Source organism: Varroa destructor, unplaced genomic scaffold, assembly GCF_002443255.2.
Source record: "Varroa destructor unplaced genomic scaffold, Vdes_3.0 BEIS01000004.1, whole genome shotgun sequence".
NCBI classification, from domain to species: domain Eukaryota; kingdom Metazoa; phylum Arthropoda; class Arachnida; order Mesostigmata; family Varroidae; genus Varroa; species Varroa destructor.
In genome coordinates, this window is record NW_019211457.1 from 2,843,446 (window position 1) to 2,865,427 (window position 21,982).

The 21,982-nt window shown below is 40.6% G+C and overlaps 2 long non-coding RNA genes across 7 annotated transcripts in view; one reads left to right on the forward strand and one right to left on the reverse strand.

Moving 5' to 3' along the window:
• Nucleotides 1-271: 271 nt before the first annotated feature.
• On the reverse strand, nt 272-7,213 carry LOC147755741 (uncharacterized). Its single transcript, XR_015326340.1, has 3 exons — nt 7,113-7,213; nt 6,876-6,971; nt 272-4,009 (listed from the first exon to the last, which is right to left on the reverse strand). It is a non-coding gene; the product is annotated as an uncharacterized LOC147755741 (long non-coding RNA).
• Nucleotides 7,214-7,700: 487 nt separating this feature from the next.
• Nucleotides 7,701-21,982, forward strand: part of LOC111249467 (uncharacterized) — a 38,098-nt gene continuing 23,816 nt past the window's right edge. For 2 of the 6 annotated variants that reach the window (XR_015326598.1, XR_015326597.1), the window contains exons 1-3: nt 7,701-7,852; nt 8,439-8,899; nt 10,285-12,807. This is a non-coding gene — a long non-coding RNA (uncharacterized LOC111249467). Of the gene's footprint in view, nt 7,853-8,438; nt 8,900-10,281; nt 21,537-21,982 lie in introns of those variants that run through there. The other 4 variants (XR_015326601.1, XR_015326600.1, XR_015326599.1 and 1 more) reach the window with 4 other exon arrangements.

Here is a 21,982-nt window from a genome sequence, read left to right on the forward strand (position 1 = left end):
GTATATTGTATGCTATGGGCGTACGACTGTTTTCTTAAATCTAAAAGAAAAAAAAAGTCATAATTTGTTGCTACCAATGACACAAGAACGTGACATCATCTTTTCTTTATCATTCGTCATAGTAGAATGATCTTATAGTTTAACATAAAATTGTTGATAAACAAAGTTTTTAAGAGAACCATTTGTTTAAACATGGATTTCATATTAATTCTGGCCATAATTTTTATAGTAGCATCAAATTGTGGGCCACACAAATTTTAACCAACCCTTCTCCCTTTTTCACATACTTAATTAATAATTAATAACATAATTTCTCCCAGGTCTCAGTAATCTTTAAATATGTATATAGAAGTCAGTAGTAAAATCGAGTACGCGAATTCTACTATCCCATGTAAGTCACAACACTGAAGAACAAGGACTGATTTGAAGATCTGAATCCAAACTCGGTGGGAAAAATCTGCTGACAATTTTAAAACGCTACTTGAAAGCTGAAGAGTCTCTGTTTCATAACCGTTTAGATAGCATGCAACACGCATAACCAAAAAAGCAAATCCATGAGTAAATCAGTATGAGTAACGTTTCTCCCGCCCTACATATACATATATCGATAGCTAGTAAACAACTGTCGCACACGTTAGCTGCCACAAGGACAGCTATTTTACAATATTATCTGTTTCAATAAGGTTTCAACAATAAAATCCAAATAGAATCATCAGATTGGTAATTTTGCGGTTGCAATCTGGGGTGGTGTCAACAGAATGTTTGGGTCAAGTTGTATACTTTTCAGCCGATCAACAACTGGTTACTCTGTTAGTGTAATTTCTATGTTATGACCATTTTTAATTTAAGCTAAAAGCATTGAGCAAACGAGGCTGATGAAGTCGCACAGCGAGCATTCATTGCTACTGGCTCTCACGAGCTGAGTACCTGGATGGTACCCGAATAAGCAAAGCGCCAGCCGATTGGTACGAAGAGCATCCAATGTTACGATCCAATCGTCGATAGCCTTCGATAAATAAACGCCTCGCCATAAACGCGATAAAATTATCGTTAGAAAACGACGTAAATGGGCTCTATGTGGATGTTCTAGCTGCGGCCTGTCTGTCGAACAAATAAACATCATAACGTACTCGTGGACCACTTCATTTTCATATTTGACTTCATTTGGCATCGTAAGTGTCTTTTTAGTGAAATTATTATATAGAAAATGTATGAGTAGAATGTAATAAGCAACCAGAAATGTAATTTCTGGTTGCTTATTTCGGGTAAATGTTTCCCGATAGCGATAACAGCTCGACTTATAGCTGGACAGTATCTATGTGTCTGTTTATGCATACGGATATTTACTCGTGCGTCAACTTTCTGCAGAAGTGCAACAGAAAACAAGTTAACAATTACCTCAGTATCGATGCTGATGCGGTCTAGCCGTGTTCACCTGCTAAGATTAGGGTTAGTTAATAAGGTGATCTGGATCTAACCGGGTCTTACTGGAAGAGGCCGCCAGCAATCGACATTAGGCAGCGGAATCTGACGTCAAAGTCAAACTATCTAGGCTAGTAGTTACTCTATGCGTCCGAACGAGATTACCCTTGTATTGTAGTGCTGATACGTGCTACGACGTAACAGGAGGAAATTCAGATGATAACGTAGATTCTCATAAGGCAACTCGTCATTGACTTTCCCAGTCGATATGGAGTAATGGACTAGTGATGTTCATATGATGAGCTAGAGCGGACTGTTGATTTAGCAATTAACAGTGCATGTTTTATTGTCCCATAGCAAATACATTGCTTAAATGTAAATATATGCCAATATAAGGTACTTGAGGAAGGGTCAAACTGTTACGGAGAGCGCTTAAGTGTCGATCGTATTAGGTGTGCGCATTACTGTATGGGGAAAGGTTTCCCAATAGAAACTGATCACAAATCAGCCAAAAGTGCGATTGAAGTTTCTGAAATCCGGAGAATTTCTGGAAACATTAAAATGAACATTATTATCAGATTCGCGCCTATATCAATTCAATTTTTTGAGAACCGTTTTTCTACCCGGGTAATTTAAGGGCGGTTGTAGAAGCCACATAGAAGTATCCCTCAGATTTTTCCAGGCACTAAGCATATATATAATAGGAGAAACCGGACTATTTAATCTTAATTAGCTTCCAGGCTTTTAAAATCTGATAAAAAATTGCCACACACAAAGCCTGTTATTAAAACAGCCGTTAATAACTTCAACAAATCGTATTTATCTGACGATATAAGAAAAAAAAAAGAAACGTTTTCCAGTAACTGACTCAAAGCTGTCTCTAGTTTGCGACTACGAGTTATCTAAATGGACGTTTGTGCTTTTTTTATAGATACTCCCAACGGAGTGCCAGAGAGCGTCTCGGTGCAGAATCGAGCCTATCTCATTAATCAGACAAACGCATTAATATTGCGGATATATTTATTTGATGTGGGTTTAGCGTGGCTCAAATCCGTTAGCTTAAGCAAGCCCAATTATTATAATTAGTACTATTACTATATTATTATATTACTGATTAGAGGTAGTAGAAAGACGACGCTTCGACATTGCATCCCTTTTGAAGTAGGTAGAAGTAATACTTTACCACAAAAGATTACCGTGAAGCGTGTTAACTATTTTCAAGCTTCACGTTCCTTAACTTCGGCGTCGGAGCGCATAACTATGGACGAATGGCGTTATTGAATTTCGATTAGGATTCTACTTATGCTCTAGTTTTTTTTTTGTCTACGTCTTCTGCGATATAGAGATTAAACTACACGACACCTTAAACAGCATAGTCCTACAGGTACAGTTGGCAACCTGTTAAAGGTGTCAGTACCTTTTATTACTATAATCTTCGATTATTTCCATTATCATGGACCTGAACATGGCTTGTTCACTTCATCAGAACGCAAAGGCTTTTAAGGCAGTCGATCAGAAGCCATAGTAACGCCATAGTAACAATGACATCAATAATTTCCAATGTTGTAACACAATTTTCGTATGGACGTACTCTTATTGTTAAATGAAAATAGTACGATAGCTTGGTTGAGTGTTCTACGCTTGAAAAAGATCGGTTTGTCACCAGCCCACAGTGGCGTCTGTATTAGTAGCTTACTATTTTTAACTGATATGTTCATATTAGTTTTTACGCAATATACAATAGTAAAACAGAAGATGTCGTAGATGCTCAACCAAGCACGGCCTTACCTCATTCGTTGCTGGGCAACATTGCAAACATGTATTTACTATAGAATTATGTCCTTAAAAGCTTTCATTCTTAATAACCTCCTCTTGGTCGACATACCTTTTTCGTTACCATGAGGGGCTACTACAGGAACCTCTGCAGACGCTCTCACACCTGAAGGAATGGCACGAGTTTAACCTCGCAATGGTAGCGTTAGCCATATTGAATTTGACGGCTGATCTCTAGCACGCGTTAGATTTTAAGATTTGTAAATAGAATACGATACATGCATCCCAATGTATAGCCGTATTGTTAAGATTGGTATATTTCATGTTTGAAATACTCCAACGGTTTGTTTCCATAATACCTGTGTAGCTGTTCAGTTGTCCATTCGATGCAAGCGACCAAAAGAAAAATAGAGCTAAACACATTATACATAATCCACTAATTAGCGAGAAATTTCTTTTCCGTAATCTACATTTAAAGCTAACCGATTACATTAGACCGTAGCAACGTTCTTAAGACGTTTAATGAAACAGTAAACAATCCATCTATCGATAACAGTACTTAGTAGGTTAATCGGTTTGGTATTAGCGTTCCGTGCAATCGTGATTATCTCCTGATCGAGAACGAGCTTCGATGGCCATGTTTCACTATTCCATTGGCCTAAGCACCTTTTCCTTCCAATACTGCCTTTGGCGCCCGTTGTCCATGCCACTCGACAAGGTTTTCCCCCTGGCAGTTGACTTTCCCTTTCAACCTCTAGATCTTGTTCGAAGGTTCCTTGCATGAGGCTGGCAAGTGGCACTAACCAAACTGATTCTGTTAAAGTTACAGAATGCGAAAGATCGCGATTCCGTCAACTACTATTTTCAACAATGTAAAGCGTGCAGAAAACTAGAAAGTGCGGAACTACGATTAACTTTATGGGAGAATCTACGCAGGGAAAAATGAACACCAAAAAAGTTGGATAAGTTACTTGTACAAGTACAGTGTTGTGAATTTCATTTTTCATGACTTGGTTCGGCTGAGTTTTTTTTAGCTCAGAATTAGACTTTTCGTAACGTAACCTTTTATGCAGACGAACGCTGTCAACGTGTCCTATCTCGGCCTTCTAACGGAATTAGAAACCTAATAGATTTAAGCTGCGAACGACCTTGTAATATTGTCAAGTCGTTCCGATGTTGAAGAGGGCTAACTAGTACTGTGTCTCATACCGCTGGGGCATATCCGAAGAGATTATCCTTTTTTCCATCTTTACAGTTTCGGTAATTATAGATCGACTCTGTTCCGCATTCAAAAATATATACATCTTTAGAAAATATTAAAAAATATACCTTTTTTTTAGATTTCTATATGAATAGTTTTTCTATTTTAGTATTAACTGTCTATCAGATTTTTTTTTCTGTAAGTTTTGCAGTGTTTTTTGTGTCAGCTGCAGTTTACTTAATTCACGAAATGTGCGGGTTATACATAGCTCTTGACGAGCGAAGATAAGTTCTTCATCGTTGCGACGATGGAGTATTCATGTGGTCGCGCCAACTTTTCAAAATCAGATATGCCAACCCGCGTATTTCAAAATCGATCTGTCGCGCAGTCTTCGCGTAATTACATATATCTGAATGAAATCGAGAGAGCATGAACCGGAGTATTAAATATGTATTCATGCTAATTTGTTTTCCACATCGCACTTTTATTACGAATAAAAGTCTGTCTTTTACGACAAATACAGCATTATGTTGTAGGGAGGGCTGTGCGCCCTTGACAAACAAATGGCTTTATGCTGACAATAGCAACTTTGCATAGATTATTGATGTCTGATGCATTCGATTGGGAAGGGAGTTTTTATCAATTGAATCTTTAATGAGCTACCATAAAGGCAAGAGTTTAACTAAGGAGCTGAGTTACAAATAACTCTAAAAGAGGTCGCGTAACATCCACGAACATTACACATTATTACTGTTGTTGTTGTTGTTACACATTATTTTCTTGGTTTAAAAGTCTGATTCCATTACGGTATACCCAGAATATGTGAAGAGATCAGGAAATAACAATGAATAATACTACGAATATTTTAGCCCTTACGTAAACGACCAGATTCATGTAGGACAAGGCCTGTGGAAGGCTTTGAAATAACCGAACGAATGAACTGCGAGCGCTAAGTTGTTTCGAGTAAATATTTATTAATCGCGAGGAGGGCAGGGCAAACATTGTTTTATTAGCTTGTAGGTGCAGAATAGCAAGACATGCAATAACGTCCCGCTCAATTAGGCCGGCTATTATATCTGTTTGGATTAGTTTTTTCAGAGCGTGCAGAATTGTATGGACAGATATCCTCAATAGTTATTATGCCACGGGGCTTGTATATATACCTTATGCTGCGAGATTCCGGAACACAGAAAATAACTCTATGGGCATTGTTTCGTAGGATTTTTAATCGGTCTCATGAGTCGTAATTCAACCTGCTGTTGCAAAAGTGAAATTGGATTTAAGCAGCGTCTGATATAGTATAGAGAACTGATCGTCTGGTGCTGCGCTTTTAGTCATTTCAATGTGGCCAGAATAGTGGCATATTGAAAACAATTGAATTTATTGGCTTGGAAGTGTGTTTCCCAGTAGAGTATATCACTGGCTAAGTTCAGGCCTTTGCATAAAAAAGAATCTATGTTACAGTTCCGCCGATAGTCATTTTTATCTTGTCTGGTTTTATGATCCGGACAGCACCAATTGCCATTATAATGGCCTTGCTATTAAAACGATTCCATCGCACAGCTTTTTACGACTGCAAACATATGAGAGAAATCTACATCAATCCCGTAGCCATACGTAGCCATTGAAGTCGGCTTTATAACAATAGAGTTTAGAATAACATTTATGCACGCATCTACTGCAGCACCCATCCCTTTATAACGCTATATTCGACTAATAATGATCTGTCGACTAGAACCAAGATTTCGCATTTACAGACAATTTTATGGAAATCAACGTTCGAAGAAATCCTAATGACAAGAGATAAAAAGCTTCCGCTACATCAAGATAAGCTCCTGTACGTGTATGAGCCTGTGTGTCAAATAGCAGCTCTCTGCATCTTCAGCTAAGCAGGCCGTCCTCTGTTTCTGATAAATAATCCGGAAATGAATTATAAGCTGATTGCGGATGCAACGTTTCATAAAAGATTTAGTCTTTATGGACAGAATTACTAGTGGAGTTTTTACTTATGTGTACAAGGGCAGTATCATGTCCACTTCTAGAGGTATCGGGGAACGTCCAAAGGGCGTAGATTGGGCAAACAAGTAGGTCAGCTGTGTGGCTAATGTTGGCGGGACAGACTAAAGTCCCCTCGACGGAACAGTGAGATTTGAGTAATTTCCAGTACAAACTCAAATTGGCCTACCAAGAAACGTTTACAATATACCACCGAAATTATTGGCGTCGATCAAGTAAGTGTCTTGCAGTACGAACTCTACGCGAAAGAGTGTTTGCTTATCGAGCAGTGCATTTTCTGTGAAATGGGAAAACTCTAGTGATAAGCGCTTGGCTTGTAGTATTTGCTAAGTGCTTGTAGATGAGGCAGACCTAAAAGTATCGCTTAAACATAAGTCGCAATGATTCTACGGGGTCCGCAACTATCGACCTAATACCACATCGAACATAATCCATTGCCTATCTATAAAAATGTTATATTTACCTTAATATCTAGAAATTCATCTCCGCCTATTTAATTGTACCATCTGATGTTGAATGTTATTTCTTTCTGTTTAGCTTCTGGTGTTGCCGACTGCACCTGCAATAGATGAGCCCAACAAAACGACAATTTTCACGCGTTCAACGCACGCTACATCACTTTATATGAAAGGTAAACAGATTTGAGTCAAACACTAGATGATTTTCTTTGTTCATTTAGTTGTTAACTACGTGGCCTTACGAGTCCGAAGAAGTGTTACAACAGGGCCTATCTTCAACTCTAGCAACAACAATATCCTACACGGCGATATGGTGTAGCTACGGTTTGTACCAAGCCGTAGCTACACCATACAGGAAAAAAGAACAGGAGAAGGAGTAAGGAAATGCAGAAAGCGGCTAGAGCAAGAAAGGGGATATGATTGGTCCTTGGCTTAGTCTCCTTTTTGAACCAGCTTACTTAGTAATCACTGGAGATTCATTGGGTTTCACCTTTTCAACGCAGACAAATCGAGCTACGCCTCGCTATCCTGCGTTAGCCTGAGGTGGTCGGTGGTGACGCAATTTAATAGCCTGTAATGACATTGTTAAGGCCGTAAAGGCCCCAGTAACAGTGTTAACGACTACCTGTACGGCTAGACCCTGTGGAGGCCGCAATTAGCCCTAACTCCCATGACAAGGATTGTAATGAATTTGCATCTCGACGAAACGCTCTTGCCGTCGCCACCGAACAAATAGTCTTAGAAAGTAAGAGGGAGCGTGTCTGTGAAGATGGGAAAGGAAGATAAGAGCTAGCAGGTAACCAGATTGTGTTATGTGGTAACCTGCACACAGCGTCGCAGATGGATGCTGAACAGAGTAAGATGCATCGTCGTACACCCCATGATGGCGCATGTTGTGACGCAGGTGCTGACGTCGTCTTGCACACTTGTACAGTTCTTGCAAAAAACTAGCTTTGCGAATAGACTAACGAGATCGAGGCATGTGAGTTTAGCCAGTTAATATGAATTACCTTTTTAGAAAATTCGAACCCCTTCTTTTTGGATAGGGGTTGATCGACTGATAATAAGAATTTTTAGGCTAGATAGGATACACGTAACTTTTTCCGAAAGTAGTCGTTTTTACAACATCCTCTTATGCTAGTTCTTCTAGATTAATTATAGAGTTGATATCAACTGTTATCGCATGTTGAATTGCTTCAAAGCACTGATTTAGGTAGGGAAAACTCGTGCCTTGGTTCGTCGTACCTATCGAACTCGTTCCATAGCCCTAATCTATAAAGTTTGGTTCTATTTAAGGATCTACTGTTTCTATGGCTTTTTTTTTTCTCAATTTCATCCCGCACACGCGATTCTATAGAGAAATAATGAACTTTATGTAAAGTTTTATTGTATAGCAGTAAGGTGTGTAGGTCAGCTTGGATTCCATTTCTAAGATCATCTTTACTACAGTTTGCGTAGAAGCGTAGCGACGTACTCTTTTGAGTCACTTATTCAAATCTTGCTTTTTAACCTGTCCGCTTTACCTCTTCCAACTTAAACGTACTTGTTGTATATATACGTCACTTCAGAGCACTGAAACCCTTCCAGAGTTACTTCGGTTGGTACAGTCCAGTAGCGGCGTCCTTGTTCGTATACGTCGGCTCAATTCAGCCAAAAGAAACAGCGTCGCCTCCGTTATTACTTGCCAGCATCGGGCCGTTCGAAGAGAACATTATTGTTTCGACGGGTCGCGAATGCTGGCAATTGAAGGAAGCGCAAAACGGGCGCGCAGGCCTATATCGCAAATTGGACCTAAACGACTCACTTAATCGTCATAACAGTACGGATAGAAAGAACGGGCGTGGACCAAGAGTGGGGTGCCTAGCCAATCGAGTAGATTGGATACTGGTTACCTGTTCTGGATCGACTCGTTCATGGACCGAACGCTGCCCATTCGAAACACAAACGGTTTGTTTCCCCTACCGGATGATTGCGCGAAATTACGAAGGGCTCAATCTCCCCACCTGTTTCATACGGAAGTGAGAACAAGGTAAGAACAATAGCTGCTTCGCTTTATCACTGCTTTAGCATGTTTATTTGTTATGTCATAGATAGCTAGTCTTATGGGAGAGAATTAGATCTTTTAATGTAAAAACATTCGCGCTCTCAATGGTGCAATCGTTACTGCAAAGAAATTGATGTTCATATTCTATGACCCCGGTTTGGCCTGCTTGAGCTACAGGCTAAATGAATCAGTACTGACCGTATAGAGCGTACACTAGACCGGTATCTAAGGCATAGTACTTTAAACTGAACTCGTGTACACTTAGCACTACTACCTGACCGGGGCAACATAGCGATGCGACTGTTGGCGAAATAGTGGCTGCATTAAAATGCATTTCTTAACTGGAAGCAAGTAATTTTCATTCGTATGGACGGAAGACATCAGTCGTTATGTTTTGTTCGTTATCGTTGCTTCCATGTTATACATATACAAATCCACTAGGTAGCATACTAATCATTGGCGTCTGCTGTTTTACCAACACTAACATTTTCTATTTCGAACCTATAAACACATTCGAAGCGTGCCTACTCTAGAAAAGAACGGGCCATACCAAGCCGTAGCGACCTTGCTGATGTTGGCCTTTGATAATGAGCTGTGCCGAAATCCGAAAGCAGATTAAATGACAAGCTTTCCTTTTCTATTATATGTTGAAAAATCTGCCTTCTCGATGGATTTCTTTCGACAAACGCGATCACCACGTCACATTTATTTATATATACAGCACGTGTAAATATATAAAAGTTCAGCAAAGTTAACTATGAAATGTACAAAAAATCGGATTTTTCCCCTTATTCGATCTGTTTTTAAAATTACACTATTTTCGTGCCTGAAATTCGGGCTTATACTTTAGAGACTTTTGGCACGTTTCGAACAAATCAGATTAGTAAGCCATTTTAGCCAATAAGCCTGAAAAGCCTATTTGTTTCCGTTTGTGATTTTCCCCCTCATTGACGGTCTTCTTTTGACTAACGGGCTTTGCATAGATCTTAGCTATTCGTCGTAGTAGGAAGCTATAAAATATTATATAAAGGAATTTGAATTTGTTCACAGTTTTTGTAGTGTTTATGCATCATTGGTGTGGTTCAAAAATGTGGCCCACGCCCTTTTTTTTAGCCAAATGTTTAGCCAGTCTACCTAAACGAGTCAAAAATGGCATTGTATTTCTATAGTTTTATTGGGCAAATTAAATTTAGATTCTTTTTAACTAAATTGCTGTTAAAAGCATATTGATACATGACTGGGAATGCTACAAAAACAATTTCAATTCTAGTTTAATACTAAAACAAAAAAAAACACATTAAAAATAATTTTTAAAAACACTAACGTAAAATAGTTTGAGACCTCCAAAGAATATACGTTTTTTACAGCAGTTCCTGGAATAATCATACCATCTTTAGTGACCTGCAAACTGATCTTGTGCTTCCCCAATGTCATCCTAACTTCATGACACTGTTCACGGCCGTTGTATCTAGCCGATCATATGAATGATCCTTTACAGCGATTTATCTGCCATGCTCTTCTTGCTTTAAATGGGACTATTGGTATACAACTCTGTGCTACCGTAAGCATACTAAGCAGATGCAACTCGCAAACTATAGAGTCAGCTGAATTGGAACTCGAAGTTTTGTCGCATCGCAATGGCCCACCCACTTATTATGTACACCCCCCGTCCCCCGGCCGCATGCACCGTCGGAATCGCGTTTGGGGCCTCACCCGCATTCGACGGAACTTCAAACTAACGGCAGATGCTGGAAAACGTTTGGTACTCATTCGTAACATGATGGAAGGGAGAATCTACATATGACAACACAATTATCCTGGATATCGTACAGTCATTACTAGCCCACAAATATCAACGTTTGTGGTAGAAAATGCTCTCTATACTTTCCGCCCTAGTGAAGGATGAATTTACCTAAAGGAGGGTGGGAGGGGTAGTTAACGTCGTCTGCTACGAGCGCCCCAAGAGCAGTTTAGGCAACCCGATACGTGGACTCTTGTAATTTGGTTACTCACCGGCCTCATACAAACTGGAAACTCACAGATACTTCCTCCTATTGATGCCAGCTTGCTATCGATCATTTCGCCAACCTAATCATGAGCGTCACGAACATTCATCGGTAGCGAAAGGACACGGCACTGGCTGTATATATTGGTACACTCTGATTCGAAAACGTTTCAATTCGTTCGTCAGCTGGAACACCGAAGGGTTCGTCTGAAATAAATTGCCGTTTCCGCGTTCTATATAAAAGACCAAATAAAACGGAGGAAACACAACGTGCCTAGAAGACCATCAGCTGACAAACTTCCCTCAGCTTCAAAGACATATACACAGGTTATGGAATAATTAATCCCATCTCGATATCAGGCGTAACACGGACCGCAAGAGCGGCGATAGCATAGCCTAAAAGACGACAGTAAAGTCGAGAATGATCGCGGGAAGCTTGTGAGTTAGGCGAAAAAATCCTGAAAGGTTCAGAAATTTATCTACGGTTCCATGTATCCTCGACGATATCGTGATACAACTACCATATGTTTTTACGTGATTAGAAGATATCGGGATGAAGCGGAAAAAAACCGTTTAGGCTTTTGCATCATTGGGTCATGTTGTTCCATCCACGACACGCCGGAGCAGATGAAGCGACGCGGTCTGAGTTCACATCGGTGAAGCTGGTGACGCTTGCTTGATAGCGCACTTTTAGAAACTGCTCAAAAATGAGGCAACACATACGACGTAACTCTATTGTTGTGAGTATGAAATTAAATCTCTATCTGAAATTGAAAAGGTAATAATGGATTTGAACTTTACGCCGTGAAAGTCTGCGCGCTAAATAATTACTGATCATACGGATTACGGTACTCGTCATGTTTATCGTTTTAATTAGTGGTGGTCCATGATTTTCCCATCTCTAAGCCGCCCACATAGCTACCGAACATCACCAGTCTGCGAATGGAGTATGCATAAACATCAGCGAAGGTAGTATATTGTCACAATCCTATAAAACGCAGTATCACAGGCTTATAGTCTTTTTCCTAACCATTCTCATGCTCTAACTATATCATTTTGATTCGTATATCCTTTAAGAGACGTTTACGGCGGCAGCGTATCTTCTAGGACAACTGAGAGCTAAAATAAAAATATTGATTGTATAACAATAACATAACTCAACCTACATTTCTAATCGCTAACACTTCTCGTAAACGCTCTCAAATCGCATCGTCATACACTGGGAACAAGCAGATAAGAATAAGCCTAGTCCTAGTTCTACGATGTCAGTCCTAGTGGCTTTCCTTAACAAACATCAGAAAAGATGCAGCTTCTAGTCTCACTTATGTGCTTTTCCTTCTCGCTATCGCTGTTTTTCCTAAAGGCAGAAAAAACAAAAAGCCTTTAAGGCGGCAGTAGCAGAAGAAACAAGCGGAGAAAGAGTCGACGAATTCAATAGTCGTAGTAACAGCAGGAAGGGTGACAAACGAATCAGCGGAAGAAGATAGCAACAAGTTTCTCAACTACGGAAAGTTGTGACATATGGTGGAGGCGGAGAAAGATGTGTGGTATCTGCGAGAATAAACAGCAAACAATCGTTTCGTCTGATGGTACTACGCGTCAATCGCCTGTCAGCCGGTGCCACTGCCGCTTCGTCGTCTAGTCAGCTGGATATCTTCGTTTCAGGATTCGTCACTTGTTAAATAAGGGACGAAAGGGAGCCAACTGCTACCGGTTTCGCGCCACTAAGCTTCATTTCAAAAGGCTGATTGCCGCCGTTTAGTGGGCAGAAGAGTTTGCGGCCGATCTTTCGCCGCAGCTAACGTTACTAAAAATAGCAGCAGCAGCGCATATCCTCCGTCCTTCATTGAAAGAAAGGACGACGTCGTGGGGCGGGTAACGGCTTCAGGTACGTATAGATATCCTGGCTGCATCCAAAGGCTAGCAACGGCCATCGACCAATCACCAGGCGCAGTTGTAAATAACTTATTAGCTTGCGTGCTTTAAGCATTCTAGAGCAGGAATTGTAGCTCGTCGCGTTCGCCTATATGGGTGACACTTTTTTGTTAATTTTGATGCTCTTTGTTCCCTGAATGGACGTAGCATTCGCGAATAAGATCGAAAAATTCGAAAGCTTCTGATTAATATGAATGCTATTTCAGAACTGAGGTTTCGTTAGCATTCAAGTTTTCGGTTATCTGCACCGTCACTTTAAAGCATTTTTATCCAGTTCTTCGAATCAGTAGCTGTTATGCGTGATGCAAAGACCGGTGCAGATCCTAGTTGCCGGGTAACGTTTAGCAACCTTTATTACTTCGGGGCTAGAAAAAATATGCAGAATAAAATATAAACTGGTAACGTTTGCTTTTTATTTGCCCGTCGTATTAAACCGAACCCAGTTTTACTGAGCAAGACGTTTCTGTAAAGTTTCTGTCATTTCCTTGCAGAGAAGATTCCCTATCATCGTAATAATAATTCCTTTTTTTTTGAGAATTTTTTTGAAAAATATTAATTTTCATCTCTAAACATCGGTTTTAAATTCGACTTACATATACAAATACTTTCGTTAAGAAAGAAAAAAATGGATCATGGAGTAATGATCAAAAGAAAATCATTAGTATGTATTTTGGAAGACAAGCAGTTCCTTCGGCCACTTTAATGGAAAAGTACATATTCATGCGAAGAAAAGCCTAGGAATTTTTTTGATTTGTGAAGTTGGCAGTGACTGCAAAATCGTTTCCTTCTCACTAAGCGTTCATATAATAAGATCTTCTAGCATCCAGTTCTACCATCTCTGTTCAGCCCGAAATATCAAATGCTCTTCAGCATCTCTGATGGAACGCTCATAACATATCTAGACTAATCAGCCCCAGAAACAGTCCATTTTCACTATGTTTGTTACACTTCACTATCTTAACTACTCCATGTAGGTTGTTTGTGTCATATCACAACGCTCCATTGACGCTTCAAACATTCTAGTTACTCCGTGAGCCTTCAAATTGACTAAATCAAATGTAATACCCTATAGATCGATTGAAGTAACAGACAGTCCCGTCGCACAACAACATCCCTCTTGAAGCAAATCGACAACCGGCCTTTCAGCTATGACGTTTCAATGTCTACAACAACGACATTGCACTAATGCCAAATCGGTTAGCCGTGCGCTGGCCGCGAATGCGACAGCAGAAGACAGCGAACAGGCTGTGTTATGCCCTCCCGGGGGGAGCGGAAGACCGCGGGCTCTCTGAAATAACTGCAGGCGGACAAAATGGCAGCCAACGACTTCCAGCTTCCGCTTGTAATTTCCTAATTCGGTGTGTTTCGTTTTTCTTCTCTAGCCCCCACATGGTCCTTCGCATGTTCATCATCTCGCAGCTAGATCCTTTGTTCCGTCGTTTCGGCCTCGGGACTGGACGTCGAGGGGGGGGGATTTAAGGGAGGAGAGGAACAGATTCTCTGCTTGCGAGTGCTTATTTCCAAACTTTACTGGAGAAACAGCCGAAGAGATAGAATGGTAGGTCGTTGCCGCCAGCTTGCCAGGCCCCTTGCTAAAAAATTCTTCCGAAGTGAAGGCTGCTAGCAGACAGCTGTCAGCTATCACAATTTGCCCTTTTCTCTTTCTATCGTCGATTCTAGCCCGCTCAGCGAAACTGTAGTAGAAGTAGTGGCGAGACGGATGATCGTGGAACGTAATCGTTTTGGCTTAGAGCGCACGCACAATCATTGGCGAGTTCTTCGCTGCTCGGCTCATGAGAAGGCCCAAAGAGCCAGAAGAGTTGGCCTAACATGATGAAAAGAGCTACTTTATTACAGCGCAATTCCTTACTGCTGGCGGCTGCCTTTAATGAGCAGTACTGAAACAGCAAACAACCAGAGTTCCAGAAGGGGAGAAGATCTCTATAGGCATAAACTCGCTTTTGGTCGATCTCTCTGCCTTCTATTCTCAAGTTCGTTCTTTTGGTATGATATCTTCGTCAATAAAATTTAGCGAGAATTCACAGCGAAAAGAGGGCAAGGCTCGTTTTGAGGACGGCTGCTTTATAAGGTTTTCTGTGGACTCCTTCTTTTTTCTTGGTCAAAGCCGCTACGAAGAGCTGACGACTTCACATTAGCCAAAGATGGAAAATTATCTCGAATGTGAGCGAAGAAAACAATAAGATTAGGAACAAAAAATGAATTAATATGATTTTTTAAGGATAGGGCACAGCGAAGCCGGTTCTTTGTGTTGATAGCATTCAGCCAATATTACTTCATATCTGTTGCGTTCCCGCCTGTTAAACTTTATATTTTTCCTGTATCCTATTAGCTTTTTACTTTAAGGTATCCTGCCTGTTCATTCACGACAGAGTAGGGACCCTGGCGGAAGAAACGCAGTAATAGAAAATGTAGTCGTTTATGCTACATTGTCTGTAGCTTTTTCATTTCGCCACTCGCAATAAAGAGATTAATTTGTACAAAGGGCGTCACGTATGTTAAAACAGTAAAAGGCGAACCGGATTCCAGTCTTCAAAATGGTCGATTTCCTTCCTGTGACAAAGATGATTCTAAATAAGAAAACGGTAAAGAGCAACTAGTTAGACTACTGGGGTAACAATATGACAATTAGAAGAGTTTTAAAAGACGCCTCGAGATGTTCAGATCTTACGCCAGACCTAGATGACAACGATAAAAACAACGTACACCGAAAACTGAGCGGGACACGGTACAGATAGGCGGACGCGGTTAGGGAGCTTCTAGCTTTCCAGGTATGGGGGCAACAGAAAAATGAAGGAGTTAGACAAGGCAACCAGGCGGTGTGTAGCTTGCTGTTTGTAAGCAGTTTTGTGTGTGTGTGCAAAAGAGTGCTAGAAGCAGAGCATAAGGACATGTGTTTGTCCGCGAAATAAGCCGTCCTCAACAAATATCGTCAACACCTATCCCACTTTTCAACAGATTGCCTTTATATCCGCAGCAGTGTTACGCTGTCAATACAAAACATTGAGAACGCGCAAATATAGTAAACAGAAAGGGCCGTCAAGGCCAACGACGCTCCATTATCGGCCGGAACGTACACATATGCACACCTATACACACCGTCGGCTAATCGGGATAAGTTAGCAGACACGCTGCCTTTGGGAGCCAGCTAAATGAAACCTCTAGCTGGCTTGATAAGAGCCTCGTACAAGAGAACCGAAGTAATGAAGAAGGCGCTTGAGACACTTCGAAGATAGTGGCAGAAATGGAAAGACGCAAGATAAGATATTTAGCACGGAACCTGTGCTACGAGGAAGCTTACCCAGAAGTGAGTTGGACTGGCTGGGTGAGAAAGAACTCATAAGCAAATAAAAAAAACATGGCACAGCTGGTGGAGAGCCTTTGAAGTGAATAAGTGAATAATGAAAAGCCTTTGAAGTTATAGGAATAAGACGTTAGGAAAGGTAAGTTGAAGTACAGGGCCGTCGCTGCCCTCTGCGATGGCTCTGTACTAGGCTAGAAATGTTAGAAGTATCCTTCTACAGTATTTCATGTAGTTATGAAGTGATAGGAAATCCTGTATCACCGAAACAATATGTGCAAAATTGGGATGGAATAGGGCTTGGTTGTTCTTGGTCTCCCGCATCAGTCATTCGTACTTTGCATTGTCAGCTTTATCATTAGTTCTTCGTTTGTGACTACAACTAGATATGTCCCAGCGATTCTATTCCATGTAAGTTTCGCCCTGACGGAGCAACTTCCCCTTTCAGTCGGTTTCTTAACCCCTGCCTCTGCTCTAAACCGGCGAGGAGCCCTCAGGCGTGCTTTTTCCTGATGAATGTCATTACGAAGCAGAGTAGTGGCTTCAGGAAAACTAAAAGGGAAACTCGCTTTAACCGGGAGAAAAACTCTCGAATGAGATGGTATCTCGATAGAAAGAACGCGCGCATTAATGAGTGACAGAGAGAGCGAAAAAGAAAGCAATCAAGGAACATCATCGAAATCGACTACCTCAAGAACTGATGTGTCGGTCTCCGTGCAACACGCAGTCGATATCGTCTGTTCTCTTTGCTCGAATTCATTCTTTCGTCCTAAATGGGCCTGAGTGCTGTAAGACATAGCCCCATTTAATTTCCTTCCATGTACCTCGTTCTGGTTCTCTGTGTAGAATTTTGCGGATTCTCTTTGGACGCTTTCCAGGCCTGTCACTTGCGCCATGAAACCACATTCGTATTTTGCCACGTGAACGAAAGGGTCATCAATTAAAGTCGATTGTTAGATAGGCGATACAAAATCCGACAAAATTATTAACGCTACGTTTATTATTGTAGAACAGGCACTGTAAATGTATATCTATTTCGACAGGAGTCAAAAAAAACCTTGATGTTGTTAAGAGAACAGATGTGGTCGAAATTAAGGAGCCTCGAATGCCTAAAGGCCAAATACTACAATTGTATTGCGTTTTCTGTCTGGTTATACTAATACTAATATAACGGAGTGATGACTAGCACAGCCCGGAACTTGAAACAGCTTACATATACAGATTCATCTATTTTTAGAAAACGTTTACCTTAGGAGCTGCACAATGTTCCAGCCCGCGTCAAGATACAGAACTTAGTGCCTCTAGTCTTTTGTAACTACTGGTGCAATATAATATTCCTCGTCCAATCTCCTCAGACAGATCTAAATATTTCACTCCGATTTCAACATCATAATTCTAAAATATGGCCTTGAAGAGAGTGGCCAGTTACAATCCGCTTTATCTACCTAGCTATCCTACCACACTTCACAACGAGATCGTGAGGCTGTGGACCTTAAAAAGGGGCATTTGTCTAGAAAACGCCGCGTTACTGGCTCATCATATGATTTATATACGCCTACAAGCGACGTAATAGTCATCCTAGATACCTCAAAAAACAGAAAAAGGACCACTTAAGAGGTCGAGACAGCCATTCGTCAACATAAATGTTAAAAAAGTAATGTTTTGCCTTTAGTTGTTTACTTCTGAATCTGGAAAAATGGTTAGTTAGCTTACTCTTTGATGATTATAATACAAAATTTCCTAAACTTTCACACTAGAAATGGTTGAATCTTGTGCGTTTTATAGTGTTCCTGGCCATCTTGTTGGATGGTACCGGCGTGGCCCGTTTCTCGGAATTTAGTAATGTTCCCTTAATCTAGATCCCCTAAAAATTTCCCTTGAAAAACTGTCCTGCTTAGTTCCAGCAGTGATAACGCCATTCTAGAATAGCAATAAACAGCTGTACCTAAGGACGTGCAGCGACTTCGTTAGATATACATTGAGCTCCGCTTGCTCGGTGCTTGAAGCAGAGAGGCGCTATACGATCACTGCATACGCAACTGTGATCTTCCTAGAAAGGCCACTCGCTGGAGCCAAAATATACATTCAGAGGCCGGCTTCTGCGGCACAGTTTTTTATCGGTTTTAAATCCAGCCCACAGCGGAGTTATGACGCGTTCATTTTATTTGAATTTCCCATCGTTGGGAACCCGTTGAGCCACAGATCACATTGTACGTCAACACTGGAGCACAGGGATTCAAAGCTCCGAATTCACAGAGGTAATGTAATTTAGAAGGTTCTACCCATTATGAAGACATTTAATCTATGGCATACGTTCGAAAGTCCAATTGCAGGAGACGCGATCCCGCTTTAAATACCCACACATGCTTCCACGCAAGATGTCAACGACATTGAGCGCTGATAAAGTCTTGGCATCGTTCGCGCTGGCCTGCATTGGGCTTGACCACTAATAGCACACAGTAATCATGGGTGGACTTGTAGAAGATACTATTCTGTCATTTTCATATAGATATATAGGTATGATTGCATTATGTCGTATATTATGGCCTATATTTTATGCCTACAACTTGTGCTTTTGCTCGAAGTATAAACAGGTACTGCTTATACTGTGTGGTTTATTTTAATGCACGACCGTCGGCTTTGATCATGCATCACTCAAACACTATGATATTATCGATATATTATTCTGATACGGTAAAGATTAGCGCTATTACGCATATAAACGTGTTGCATGCTGGTCAAACATTTTGAAGAATGAAGTCGTCAGCTGAGTACACGTATTTTACGAGTTTCTGGGCAATAACTGTAGGGAAGCAGGGCAAGATGATCAATAAACGTGAGATCTAGCCTTGCTGACTGCATCCACGGTGACACGAATTGGGTACCGTGTTCGCATGTTCCGGATCAGCTCAGCGACCGACCCGGCGTCGCAGCTATCGCACTCATTATAGATGCTGGTCCGTTAGCGAGTACGCGGCCCCAATACTCGTGATGGCTGCACCACGTATAGATAATAGAGGGTAGGCCGTCGGGTAGAGAGATAAGTAAACCTATTAATCTTACAATAGTACACTCGGTCAGAATGGCCCGGGACGGGCAAATAAAAACAAGCGCGGCAAGTCGTTTTTTTGTCCTAGCAGACCATTAGAGCAAGGCGGCATAAAGGGATAGTTTACACTATAATCGAACAACTGAGCAGAAATTGGTCGACAAAAACATGCTGCGTTTGGGGGCTAAAATTACTTTGAAATTTCCATCGTTCTTCATAAATAGCTTGAGGTATGTAGAAATGCTAGGCTGTAAATGGTGATGTTGTCGTGTGAAGCTATGAAACCGCTTTAATTCACTGTTGGCGTTGATATCGTTTCTTGACAAATTATCTATATGTGCTATTGAAATAAACAGACATTTACAAACGGAGTAGTTTTATGTCGCCTACTTTGGATCATTTGGAAATGTATGGCCAAGTGTATTAAGTGTACGAGCTGCATTTTTTTAAAGTACGAATTTGCCTATTTATGCTTGGTTCAGTGGGTTAGATGCTACATGTCTATTATTGAAGATAATTATATATCCAAGAAGAACGAAAACGAATTTTGCGCAGAGCAATACGATAAATATAGCACGAGATTCGAACAGTAAATATTGATTCTTTGCGGAGAGTAAAGATTAACTGCGAATTGCTCATTTAAAGCCTACTGTTAGCGAGAGGCTTGTCCTCAGCACGGGAGAAAACACTAAGCGCATATAACAAAACACTACTAAATATACCTCAATTCTAGTTAGCATGTCATCCATACAACGGAGTCAATGAAACGCGTACAAATATTATGCGGAGGAAGTGACCTTATTGAGTTATCTACAGTTATAGTAACTTACATGATAAATACGGCAGGCTATAAACCTGCCAAGGACCTAGCCAAAAACAACCATGAGTCGGAAGTAGGTCTGACTCATCACTATTGTTCGACTATAGTTTTATAACAAGAACGCGCCGGAATTCAACCGACTTCATTGTGAATCTAACAAACAGAAAGCTATCATAGAAGGATAATTGAAAACATTAAACAATCAACAGATGCTGATGCTGGCTGCCAAATCAGGCGACCCGCTCCGTGGTCCCTTTGGACAGAATACCGTTCCGCGTAAAAATCATTCAATTTCCTACTGTCGCAACGCTGCCGCGATTATCAGTTGCGTCTAGAAAGTGCCCAGAAGACTAGCATGAATTTCTATAGTTTGATCATTCTTCTTCTGCAAGCAATAGGCGTATACCCCATTAGACCATATATATGGGAATGAAAGTATATTATGGAATAAATTAAATTGCCTTTTTCAGTCGCTATCGATGTAAGCAATATTCAGATCCGCAGGTGGACATTAAAAACTTTTACTTTATTTACTTATAGATATGTGTGTATATTTATTCGGGAAATAATAACCGTGTAACATAAACATAGTGTAGTAGATTTTTTTAGTTATAATAGTAATAGATAATGCTATAGAATACTATATAAATAAAACTTAGTAGCCGGTTTTTCGTCTGCAAGTTCTGCACTGCACCTTTTTTAAAACCTGTACAAGTGCGTCAGTCCTAGCGGCGATGCATTTTCACTAGAGACTGAGCTTCGGTCGCGTTCAATAAGTTGTTATGTGAGAAACGTATGGCTTTAACGAAAGGCGCCTGATCAGCCACAGGCTATTACCAAGCCGGCGAACAGCTTTGAGTGGATGATCCATTGAAATCCCGAAAGGAGAACACATGAATTGTTCAGGAGATCATAGGATCTGACAACCGGAGTATTCCACATGCGGTTGCTCATGCAATATTGTGCGGAAAAGAAACGTCAGTTTATTATACATCAGGTTATTCGAGGGATCATCTGTGGGGAATGAACGCGAATTTGTCGGAAGGCATCTTGTAAGGCTACACCGAAGGAGGCATTTGCGTGTAAACGCCCAAGAGAAAGCCAAAAAGAACAAAAAATATTTACTTGATCCTATATGTGTACATACAATTAAAGAAACAAGTGTACTTACGGTTGGCTAGAGGTTTCCAATTAACCCTATTAAATGATTAATTACTATCATTAAATTATTTGCTTACATATAGATGTGGAGGAGGCTTTGCGGAATATAGTTATGTATATATGTCCGTATATATATGTATGTCTGTGTATATATGTATAATTAGTATACTAATCCGTTATAAGAGTTAAAAGATATTTGTGAATGAGCCACTCGGCTGACATGTACAACTTGATAGCGGAAGCTCTAACAAACATTAAAATACCTTGCCAAAAAAGCGTATTATTTAGCAGTGGAGAAGTAATAATTCGTATTTGGTTCGGTTTTTAACTTTAAAAAAATATCCAAGATAATCCATGGAATCGCCAAGCGTGTGACCCATTGCGTTTCGTTGTAATTTCTTTTCCGGTTACGCTTTCCGCAGCTCCGATTGCGGCATAGTTTGTGATGTGTATGCCTTAACAAGGCCAATATGTATTTGCTTGCTTTAAAAACGCATTTCCGTTTGCCAGCTCGTATTTTTTTCCTCATTTCCTGCATACGTATACTTAGATAATAAAATCTGTCCGAAAAGTGCGTTGATGGCCGGCTCTTTTTTTGGCATGCCACCAATGTAACACCACTTGCTAATATATCAGTCGCTTGAAGTAGATCAAGCACCTGCACCAGTGAAATCTCACAAGCCTTGGGGAGCCCTTTGCCAAGCTCTGTTACTTTATCTGTGACACGAGATTTGGTTATATTAAGTTTAGATGACAGGCAAATCCTCTTCAGCTCCCAA